Genomic DNA, 12,790 nt, shown 5'->3' with positions numbered 1-12,790 from the left:
ACCATCTCTCTGACCTCATGTGCAACTTTCTTTAAATCAGTCAACTTACTTTCTAACTCTTCTTACTCTCTTACCTATCTATATGTTCCATCTTTGCTTTACCCTTCACTATCAATTAAAATGTTCTATTATGTATTGTGTTGACATCATAAGTAGTATACCATGCTATACTTTGTATTGTTATTTGAATATTTTTACTGCTGTAATTGCCTATTGCTCATGTTTGTTCTGTTCTTACTGTACACCACATTGAGAGAATTCCTTTAAAAAGGTGATAAATAAATCCTAATAAATAATAATAATTTAACCGGGCAGGAACAGCTCCTGGCTGTTAAATAGCGATTTGGCACCTAACCACAGATATTCAGTGGGATATAACTGGTTATCTCCCTCTGAATAACTGCAGGTAGCAGCTAGCATGACATAGCCAGTGAGGTGCAGGTTTTCAGTGTCAAACCGGCCGCATACATAGCAGGCCTATCTTTAACCACGAAGCACTTAACTGGTTAGCACTGACTATCGGCTTAACTGGTTACGTTGCTATGGTCGAAATTGAAAACAGATATTCAGGGGCCAGTTTACTAAGCCGTGTAGGTGCCTGCACATGCCCAACGCGTCCAATTTGGAGTTACCACTCAGCTACCATGAGGCCCAGGTGGTAATTTTGTTTTTTACACGGGTCTGCTATGCGTTCCGGAAAATAATTTTTATTTTCCTGTGGGAAGTGGAAGCCAGGTGGTAATTGTCATTCTATGCATGTAGACAATTACTGCATGGTTACCATGTGAGATCTTACCACTAAATCAATGGCTGGCAGTAAGGTCTCAGACCCAAAATGGGCACGCACCAATTTTTATTTTGCCACATGTACATTTTGGGCAAAAATTTTAAAAGGCCCATTTTACAGACGTGCTGAAAAATGGATCTGTGCATGCCCAAAACACGTGCCTACACTAGCGCAGCCCATTTTTCAGCACACCTTAGTAAAAGGATCCCTCAATGTTGATCACCAGAAATGGCCTGGCATTGAATATGCAGATTGAAAGCTGGCAGAAGACAGTCAAAGTGCTGCCTGCCACAGGCTGAATATTGAAGGGATTATGTCTCCAGTTTGATTCCATCCCAGACCATCCTGGGCACATTCAGATTGTACTAAGCTAGTCTGTAAAGATTTTGAATATCTGTCTCAGTGACATTTATTCAGGTAGCAGATGATGCTATCTGGAACCAAAAAAAATCTTCTAAATATTGGCCCCTTATTTTTTAAAGTTTAAAAAATTAGGTCACACTGAACACTTTTTAAATATATCTAGTGGATGTCAGTATAGAGTTTTCTCGAAATGTTCATTGGACTTAATGTAACTACCTTTCTCGGCTGGACTTAAGTGGTGTGCTCCCAGATACCTGTTGTTGTAGTCGTGGCGAATATCCAGGAGACACACCGTTACAGCAGAGGAGGTAAAACAAATAAACTAAAATTTAGGATTTGTTCCTGATAAGGAAGAACCGAACCTTCAGATTTGCAAATTATCTTTTTTTTATTGAATACAAATGCAAGCAAATGTTCATTCAAATAATCTCAAATTCAAAGTTAGTTTGTGGCTTAATAGCAATAACATATTCAACATTCAAATGTGGAACTACATTTATACCCTTTACTTTTTATGTTTCTTTCAATAGAATCACCACAAAAGGCAGAAAGGAACCTTTTCAGATGAGTATTTAAATTGTCTTTTATCAAAATCAGATGTTTGTTGTTATTCTCCTTTCCTGGCTATTGATTCAATAATTTGAGTCTTTGTGTGTATTATTGATGTTTGTGCAGGGATCTCCCTGGAACCAGAACACTTAGACCAGGTCAGGTAAGTATGGATTTTTGATATTTGATGTTGTTCTTTTCTCTCTTTTTCCTTAAAATGTTATAACAAAAAATATATATTTATTTCAACACCCTTTGCAAATGTCACTTAGCTGTAGTTGAATTGAGTTAGGTGATTTCTTTCTTGCGTTGGAGCTCAGCCGGAAACCCTTCAGAGGATATGTCACAGATTTCTTTTTCCTAAACCTTCTTCCTAAAGAAATCAAATAGGAGGCAAAATCCTAACCTCCCTGTCCTTGTTCAGGAACTGACTCCACTCTGGTGACAATTAATCAGTTCTCAATACTGTGGCCACACTCTCTATTTGAAACAAAATAATTTGCAGGAGTACTCACTTCACAGCCTATTTCTCACTGTTAATTCCTTATTCTAAACTGCTACAGAAGACTCTTGCACTGCATTCAGGGATCTTACACAGTAACACATTCCCTATTCAGATAGTAACACAATATTCCATCCCACAAACCTCACATAAATACATAACTTTACCCTGCATAGCTATCAAATCAATCTTGAGAATACAGCACACTCATACAAAAGCAGTACTGGATTTTCTTTAATCTGCAGTCTGATTCGAAACCCTGCACTGATCACAGAACACTAACACACAACACACCTTTCACACAGAAACAGCCTAAAGGTTTCCTTTTCCAAATATTAAATTCACCTTCAGTCCCTCCCCCCCCCCCCCCCTCTGTCACACTTTATATCCTTTCACACGTTTTCCTGACATCCTTATAGTTTTTCTCATTTAGTACAATTACCAACCTGAGTCACAGTCTCTCTCACCCTTACCAGTCTCACCCACAACCTGTGTCTCAACTGTTCTCTTCAGCATTTATACCTTCCCTAGCCAAAACTTCAAACTATTTTCTCTCTTTCTCACAGATCACCACCAACACGCTTTTTCTCACTCTCAGTGCTTCAGCCTTCTTTTTTCTAGCGCAGAAGTTTTCCTAGCAACTTATCCACCCCCCAGAGGAACATCTGACATCCCTCAACCAACCAGCCTGTCAGAAAAAGACAGTTTTTTTCCTTATCTGTTTTAGAATCTTGACTGTCCTAACTGAATCTCTATTTTGGCTTCCCCTTCCCCCATAGAAGTTAATGCAAAACTTACTATATATAAAATTTTAAAGTCAATTTTAACCTAACGTTATGGTGGTGCCCAGGTTCCTCGCTCTCAGTCACCTCGGCCCCCGGTGGTCAGACCTGGTAGCTGCTGTGAACTGATGGTTTACCGTTTCCCATGTTCCAGAAGATATGCTGGTCCAGTCCGGATCTTCTAGCCTTCCAGATTGTTTTGGGAGTTTTTTGGAACTAAGCAGTACCTGTATTTGGTGAACTCCCTTGTATGCTGCCTTTATTAACCACCTGGGAAGGTCTCTAGTTTGCCTTGCAACAGAGGTCTTCAGAGGAGTTTCCTTTGGTGAGAGTTTGTTGCAGTGCTGCTGTGATATTTCCTGATTTTGGCTTTGACCCTGCTTGTGCCCTGGTTTATTCTTCTGTCTGCTTCCCGCCCTGACCCAGCTTGTTTTCTGACTTTTCCTGCTGCTTGCTGCCTGGAACCCCGGTGTATTTTCTGGAAGTTTCCTGCTGTTCGCCAGCCGGCTGCTGTTTCCTGCAGTTCTGCCTTCCAGCCCTGTCTGGTAAGTCCTGTCGGCCACCTGCACTCAGCTCAACTCCTGAGGAACGGTGGCTAAGCACAGGTGAAGTTTGGGCTGAATTCCTGTCCTGCCTTCTCCAATTTGAGTTGCTTCAGCTGCAGTCTCCGCCTGGTAGTTCCAGTCCTGGATTTGCTGGTACCTCTGTTTTGCCTTGTCTGTGTTTAGGTGATTCTCCTGCCGCTGCCGCTCCGCAGCAGTGGCCCAAGGGCTCACTAACCCTGAGGTTCCGCGAGAGACGTGACACCTAACCTGTACCCAAAACACTAAGAAACATTTTATAGTACAATCCCCACCTAATCATGGTTTATTCTTTTGTTAAAAAAACATATTTAAGAAACATCTCACAATTTCTTCACCTAACTCTATTAAAAATTCCCAAACTAAATTTAAACCTTTTCTAGCCAGCACCAGCCACCAAAACCCTGAAACGGCCTCCCCAGAGCCCCAGGTAAGAAAACAATTTAATATATTTCTTACCATATATTACATTACTCACTATCGAGGCCGTTTACTAACAATTAAAGTGTATGATATATCATGGAAACAATTTTATACAATGCGCCCTGGAGTAAATAAAGCACATCAAACAATTGGGGGGGGGGGGGGGGGTATCAACATGGGTTACCTTTAAGTCAGGTTATTTTACCACAAATTGGGCTATTGTAGTACAAGGTCTCATGGCATAAAATGGTACCTGTGCTAAAATAATCCAACTTGTGGTTAAATAATCTGATTTAAGGTAAAATAACCCAATTTAGCAGTAACATAGTAACATAGTAATATAGTAACATAGATGATGGCAGAAAAAGACCTGCACGGTCCATCCAGTCTGCCCAACAAGATAACTCATATTTGCTGCTTTTTGTGTATACCCTACTTTGATTTGTACCTGTGCTCTTCAGGGCACAGACCGTATAAGTCTGCCTAGCACTATCCCCGCCTCCCAACCACCAGCCCCTCCTCCCAACCACCGGCTCTGGCACAGACCGTACAAGTCTGTCCAGCACTATCCCCGCCTCCCAACCACCAGTCCGGCTTCCCACCACCGGCTCTGGCACAGACTGTATAAGTCTGCCCAGCACTATCCCCGCCTCCCAACCACCAGCCCTGCCTCCCCCCCTTTGATAGTTTCCCTCCTTAGGGGTTCTTTTACTAAGCCATGCTAAAAATTAGCCAGCAGTAGTTTTGTGTGCAGGTTTCCTGTGCGCCCTGGTCACTTTTTAACATGGCTCTAAAATGGATGAATTTCTGTTTTTTTTTCATTAATGGCCAGATTAATGAGTGACCATTACCACTTGAGCTCTTATCGCTTCGTATTTAGTAGGTAGTAAGGGCTCATGCGCTACTCATGCGGTAATCAGGAAGCATGTGGCAATGTGCCCGCAATGCCAGATTTCCTCCAAGAACATCCACTCCCCACCCTAGAAAATAAAAATTATTTTCTAGAGCAGGAAATGCACGTGGTAACCCCAGAACTACTGCAGGGCGCCTGGTAGTACTGATGTTTTACCATGCGATAGCCCTACCACGTCTTGGTAAAAGGTCCCTTAGTGTGCACTGTTAGTAAATGACCCCCTATATATAATCGAAGCCATGCTACATAAACTTTATTTCTTTTCTATGATTTCCTGAATCCTTGTGCTGAACCACTAACAGCAAACTTTCATGCATAGGTTGTGTAAGTAGTTACTGCTTGATTAGGCTAGAGGATATGTTTAAAAATTATTATTAAAAGTCACCAATGAAACATTCTGTTTGATTAATTATTTAACTTGATATTTTTCATTTTGTATAGAACTATTTTTGCATTTCATTTCAAGGATTGCATATCTTGCCATTAATAACCTTTCATATAAATTACTGAGATCAAGTATGGGTTGATTAACCAACTGTTACAGTAAGATTTGTTTTTCTTCTTCCTACTTATTAATCAAAACATTCAGATTCAAGGAGATATTAAAGACTAAAATACAGATCGCCAATATTTCATTTAAATTACGTCTTATATATAATATTTACAGAGTAAATAATGGGATTTTTCTCCTCTTATATTACCAATTCAGAGTTCAGACCTCTAGCTGTATTTTCTAAGTCATCACCTAAATGTTAATTTCTCTAGTAAAGTCATATTTATGGTTCATTCTGAGTACACAAAGTAGATTTACTATGTAATATTAATAAGGTGAGATTCAGTAAAGATAATTATTTTTATTCAATATATTTTAAGTCTTTTTACCCTGTCCAAGAAGAGTAGAACAATTACCAGCATCAGATAGAACCAATGGCTCAAAAATTCCTTATTTCAATACATACACATTTATGTAGACAATTCAGCTGTTTTTAACTATCCTCCATGAGGTGGTGTCTCGTAATTTAGGTTTAAAATTTATAACCCGATTTACCCAAGGCAGGGTAAAAATCACATCATAATAAAAACAAAAACAAAATGCACCACATCTACATACATCCATAAAACAAAGAAGTCACCTAGAAATATTTAAACAATCACAAGAGTGCATCCAGTCCTACCAAACAAGGCCAAAAGCAGTTAAACTGCATTGCAAAATCTAATGATCTAAGGTGTCAAAAGCAACAGAAATTTCAAGATAAACCATCAGCCAGCACATTGCTCCAATCCACAATATACCTCATCCAAGATAGCAACCACCAAGGACTCTGTCCTAGGGGATTTGTGGAAACCATACTGAAAGTGGTCCAGACGCCCAAAACAAGCCAAATAATCATCTAACTAAAGAAACCTCTCAATAATTTTTGCTAAAACTGGTAGAGCAGATCTAGGATGATAACTTAATCTAGTTCTACATGTAAAGGGAATCTTATAACAGAACACTTATTAAAGCAGAGTTAAGGCACCTTGTTTAAGCATGCTACAACTACTTATCATTTCTAGTGCTACTAGACATATTTTATAAAGCCTACTTTTCTTTTTTAATATAACCCTAGTTGCCCAGTCAGCATCAAAGGGGTTACTATAAATAATTTTTAGGACTCCCTGTGAGATTGGGGCCAGGACCAGCACGCTGAGAGGCCGAAAAACACTTAAAATCCACTGTTTCACCATCCTCCTCCTCTCACCCAATAAGTTACTCTAGGTTAGAAAGTGAAATTCTAATCACAGGCTTACTTAAATTGGATGAGGCAAAAACCAAAGGGATAAATTTATCTCATTAATTATTTACAGTTTTTAGGAGAAGTTAAGTAGAATCCAACAATTATTAGTAGGGCTATACATTGAAAACATTAAAAAAAACCCTCAATGCTATTAATGCATTAAGCTCCTGCTCCTTTTCTTACATCTCTCTCTCTCTCTCTCTCTCTCTCTTCTCCCCCTGAAGTAGGCTGGCATCCTTCTTCCAGCATTTTCCTGTAGCCTACCCCCTACCCCCTGTTGTCCACATCTCTCTATCTCTCTCTTTTCCTCTTTCTCCTGGCACCTCTTCTTAAATCTCCCTGCTCTCCAGCAGCCCCCTCTCCTATGCGCGCTCCCTCTCACTCTCCTTCTCCCTGCCCCTCACAGCCCTCTGAACTTCCCTCCTCCTTGCTTCAGTAATCAGAAAATTGGCACTCTAATCTCTCACACAGTGGCGTACCAAGGGGGGCGGTGGGGGCGGCCCACCCCGGGTGCACGCCGCTGGGGGGTGCCACGGTGCGCGCCTGCTCCTCCGAGTTCGCTAAACTTCATTCGTTCGCTGCAACTCCCTCTGCCCCGGTACAGGTTTCTCTGGTGTAGCTCTGGTTTTTTGTTTTTAATTTATTAATCTTATTGGCGAGGTCTGTTTTTCTTACAGTGCTCTACATGCAAGCAACAGCAGCATCAACCACCTTCCTCCCTGCCAGTGGCGTTCCTAGGGTGGCTGACACCCAGGGGCGGATCGCCGATGCGCCCCCCCCCCCAGGTGCAGCGCCACCCCCCCCCCCCCCCCCGGTGAAAGAACAGTCCCCCTGGGTGCATTTTTACCTGCAGGGGGGTGCCGCGCCTGTCTGCTTCGCTCGTTCCATGCTCCCCCTGCCCCGGAACAAGAAGTAACCTGTTCCGGGGCAGAGGGAGCACGGAACGAGCAGAGCAGACAGGCGTGCGGCACTCCTCCAGCGGCATGCACCCAGGGCGGACTGCACCCACCGCACCCCCCCCCCCCCCCCAGGAACGCCACTGCTCCCTGCCTTGTTTGCTGCTGCTCAGGGCCTCTCAATCAGCTCTAAAAGCCAGCATCCACTGTAGCAGTAGATTACAGCACTCCCCATACCCCAGCTGCACTGACAGGATCCAGCTGGGGCCTCCAGCACCTTCTCACCCAAGTAAAATAAATAAATAAGCAAATAAATAAATGTCATTTTTATTCTGGTCCTTTTTTTATGCATTCAACGGGATGGTAAAGCAGTTGTAGTATGGGCATGGATTTAGAGCTAACCACTGGTGAGGCCAGTGTGTCTAGATTTGAGTATGTGCTGTGTTATTAAATATGTAAAGGTGGGAGAGAATGGAAGGATGCTGTGAGCTGTAATTATTATTTCTTTATTTGGATTTTGCTTACACCTTTTCAGTAGTAGCTCAGGATGAGTTATATTCAGGTAAACTGGGCATTTCTCTGTTACTGGACGGCTCACAATCTAAGTTTGTACTTTAGAGGCAACGGAGGGTTAAGTGACTAGCCCAAGATCACAAGGAGCAGAGTGGGATTTGAATGGGCCACCTCTGGATATTAAGACCAGTGCTCTAACCACTAGGCCCCTCCTCTATTCCTCAATTATCTGTTTTGTTTTGTTTTCTAATTAAACAGAAATATAAACATGCTAGAGTAGGACATACTAAAAGGGGCCCACATATTAGGAGGGCAGGGTTTTTTTTAATTGATTTGGTTAAAGTCAGAGTTGACAGGAAAAAGAAGAGGAGTCAAGAAGATGATTCTTACCCAAGATGTCCTGAAGACCTTCAAAGCCAGTCAACACTAAAGTGTTCCCTGTAAATAGAAAATTGGAGTATTAGAGCTAAGTGACATATTAATTTAAACAGAGTGTGCTCACCCAAGACTAGATGTTATACTGAAATGTAAAAGAACAGAGAAAATAGAGAAAGAGAAGAAAACTTTCCTCTTTTCTGAAACCAGAGTAGAGTTTTTTTCTGAACTATAAGACAAAAATGGAAATAGAATTTAAAGTATCCAGTTCTTAATAAAATTAATTTTACTGAATCATTATGGAAGAAATAAGTTTAATGTCTAGCATAAAATATATTTATACTTCTCTGAACATGTTTATATGATGTTATCTTGTGTTACACCATTGAAACTCTGGAAAAAGATTGATATTTGTTTAGTGGAAAAGCTAAAACTTCTGAATGTCACAAAACGCCTAGTCACCCACCTGGGGCTACCACGCGGCCACTTAGAGGGTCTATCCCCAGCATAGCTCAGGTCCGCCTGCACCTACCACTTGTGGTCTACACTAGCACCCTCCTCCCACTTTCTGGGTCACAACCGCCTCTAGGCGAGTCTCCCACTCTCAAATTATCCCCAGTGATTTCTAGGTTACTGGAGGCCACACTCCCAGTGGTCCCACAGTTCTAAGAAAGCACTCACAGACCCAACACACAAACCAACAGGATTCTTTATTAGTCCAGACAAGCAGAGTCAACAAAAATTGTTTATTGTCTTAAAAATTGAACAGTGAAACAGAAAAAGTGCAATCAGCAAAACAATAACAGGTAACTAAAATATGGATCAATTATAGCACTAACTAAACATTTATTGACTTTATAAAAAGTACCTGGAGATATCAGGAAATATGCTGCTCACAGATTATCAAATATAACTAACTGATCATAGGGCCTCAGCAAAGAGATCTTTCTCTCTCTTCTCCTAAGACTGGGGAAAAAGCCAGTAAACTCCAAATGAAAATGAGCTCCTGGGCCAATCAGAACCCAGAGCAATAATCTTTGAAAGTATACTGCATACTGCCTTTCCAAAAGGCTTTAACAAAGAAAACAGCCTTGGTTCTGCAGCAGCTTCAAAACATAAACATGCACCACCTGCTGGCCAAGCTAGAGAAATACACCAGGAAATAAGGCAGTTTTAGAGGCTTAAAAACCCACTGTTCTGTCACACTGAGTATCTACTTATTAATATTGGAAACCCATTGTCATCGACTTTGATCTAATAACACTGACCTTCTTATCAGATGCAATGCCAAATGCTACCACCAGGGGGCTTCTACAAAGAAATCAAGTAATGAATGCATTCTGAGGGACTGGCAGATTTCTCTGTTAACAAAATAGAATCTTTGAAAAAAAAAAAGTGTAAATATTCAGGCAGAGAATGTTAAGGTAAGGAATATACTGGACGCAGACACGTAGCCAGGTTGTGAACACCAAGGGAGCAGAGAGTGTACTACGTAGGTGCGCGCCTGTATTAAATAGGCATGACAGACTGCTGAAAAATAGGTGCTGGTGCAGTCAAAACACTGTTTGGGGGTGTGTGCTTGCTCTCCTGGTGTCCCACCTACCTACGCTTCTGATTGGAAGGCTTTGATAGGGAGTTCTAGTAAACTGTATGTAGAGAGACAGAGAAGAGAAATCTTCAACATCCCTGCATGAGATCTAACAGTTCCTGGACAGGTTAATGGCTGGTGATTGTTGCATGACATACATGATGCTAAAAGCTTATTTGCTTGGATCTTCTATATTGCCTGGTCAAGGCTTGTTCAAGATAGGGCCACAATGTGGCAATCATTTTGCTACATGGAGCCTGACTGGTCCCTCTCATGCCTGATGGCATATAATACAGTCCTATCTTTATGTGGTTCATCATAGCTGGTTAAGTACTGAATATCACACCTAATTGACTATGTTTTAGTCAGCTGTGTATGCCCGGATATTCAATGTGGTGCTTGGACATGGACAAGTATTGAATTTCTGGGAATAAAGCAAGTTGCAGTCAGTAAAGTGCTGCCGGCTGAATATTGATCTCTTGGATAGTATGAGGCCCTTTTACCAAATTGCAGTAAAAAGTGGCTTTAATGCGCCCTTCTGCATGCCTTTCCCATGGACTAAGGCAATTTTTACTTCAGTAGTAAAATAGCCGCATTTCCTATTTTTTTTACATTAATGATCATGCACTAATTTACCCATTAGCACATGATCATTTAAAAAGATTAATGCACAAAACAATTACTTCCTTCTAAATAATGTTCATTCTCTAACTTGCATATATATTTTGCTGTTGCTGTTACTGGATCCATCAAAATATTAGCATTTAGTCCATTACAGTTTATTAGCACTAGGGCCAACTCTTAATTGTCATTGATGCATTTCATTTCAAATACAATTTATTTAAGTAACATTTTTTTTCTTTTTATCATTTTCTTTTCATAAAAACCCAGTAGCAGGAGACAATTAATGCCAACAAGAATCCATGTTTCGCCATGTGGCTGTTTCAAATGCCAGTCTCCATCAAGTTTACTCACATGGTATTGATGTTGGATTCAACCTCAGGTGTAAACGTATGTGGAAGTTAGAAAATTAACATTATTTAGGAAGAAGTAATTGTTTTCTGCTTAAGTATTATATACTTTCTCCAGCTTAAGACACACTGGTCCTATTGTGTAGACAAGCACAGAAGAACAAAGGACCCTCGCACAGGTCAATACAAGCATGCACACACAGCGAAGGTGACATCAAAGATGATGTAAAACAAAACGTCCAAAGGACTCAAAGAGATCACATCAGAAGTTTTATTCAAAGTATGCAATGGACTCAGCATACTTTGAATAAAAGTCCGCTATCGTGTAGAACCATCTAAAAAGATTTTCACATGAGCTATTATTGCCACCTATTTTGTAGGTGGTAAGGGCTCATGTGCTAATCACACACTAATCAGTTAGTGCATAGCAATGTAGCTATACTAATTATTAGTGCAGACACATCTCCTCTCTGCCCCAGACACACTCCCTCTGCAAAAAATATGTTAAAAATATTTTATCGCACGATTTGTGTGCACACATTCAAAAATTACCGTGGGATGCCTCAGTACGCCCTGAAGTACACTATTTTAAGCTGCGGTAAGGACGCATTAGTGCTTACTGCATCTTAGTAAAAGGACCCCTATGTATCCTACTATGAACCTCCTCAAATGACTCTGTGTCAGATTGGCTGTTTAATAAAATTTATAAATGATTGAGGGGTCCTTTTTCTAAGCTGTGCTAACTGCAAATCCATACTTAACACAGGAAAAATGGACTAATGCAGGACACACTAATGTTCTGCATTAGTTTTGCCTTTAATGCATGCTAAACATGCATTATTTATTTAATTTTTGGAGTGGGGGAAGAGGGCGTGTCAGGGGCAGAGAATGGGTATAGAAGCGCTATTCGGCTAGTGAACTTAAAGTGCACACAAGCAGTATTTTTACCTGCAGTAGCAGCAGGGCCCTTTTTACCATAGTGGGTAAAAATCCCCTCCCCCCCAAAAAAAGGCAACGTGTTAAGATAACTGTTACCATATGGCCATGTAGCAGGGAGCACTTACCATCACCTATTGAGGTGGTGGTAAGGGTTCCCATGGTAACCTGGCTGTAACCGGGCAGTGCATAGCGATGCCCAATTTCTGCCAGGTTACCGCCACACTAACCATTTCTGGGGTTTTTATTTTTTCCCTGGAAATAATGCGCGCTTGATCCGGAACTACCGCTGGTGGCTGGTGGACAGTGGTAATCCTGGAATAGCGTGCAATAAACCCCCGTTAGGCTTACCGACACATCATAAAAGGGCCCCTAACTGAATGATACTGACCCTCAGGACTTCCTAAATAGGAGGTGATAAGTGCTTCTGTGTTGATTTTTTTTTAATGACTGCAAGCTAAAATTAACATTAGTGCACAGCCAGATATTCAGCCTATTTTATAGGCCATTACTTTCCAAAATGCTAGAACTTAACCACTCAAAAAATGAACATTAATCCCAATCTACAGAGGTTACCTAATGATACTGAGTGACTCCAACAATTCAATTATTTTTTTACTTAATTATTTAATTTTTATTTGTTATTTTTTTAAATTATTATCTTTATGTTGTTAAGAGATGAGATTTGAAGGAGAGAAAATGCCTTTGTAAGTCAGCGGTCCAAAACCTTTTGTGTTTACAGATTCGTTGAACAGCCACTCTTCATTGGCAAAACCCCCTCTATTTTCTTGTATCTTTTTCTCTGTATATTTCTTTTTCTTTACACATTTTTT

Source organism: Microcaecilia unicolor, chromosome 5 (genome assembly GCF_901765095.1).
Source record: "Microcaecilia unicolor chromosome 5, aMicUni1.1, whole genome shotgun sequence".
Classification (NCBI taxonomy): domain Eukaryota; kingdom Metazoa; phylum Chordata; class Amphibia; order Gymnophiona; family Siphonopidae; genus Microcaecilia; species Microcaecilia unicolor.
This window is presented reverse-complemented; position numbering follows the sequence as displayed.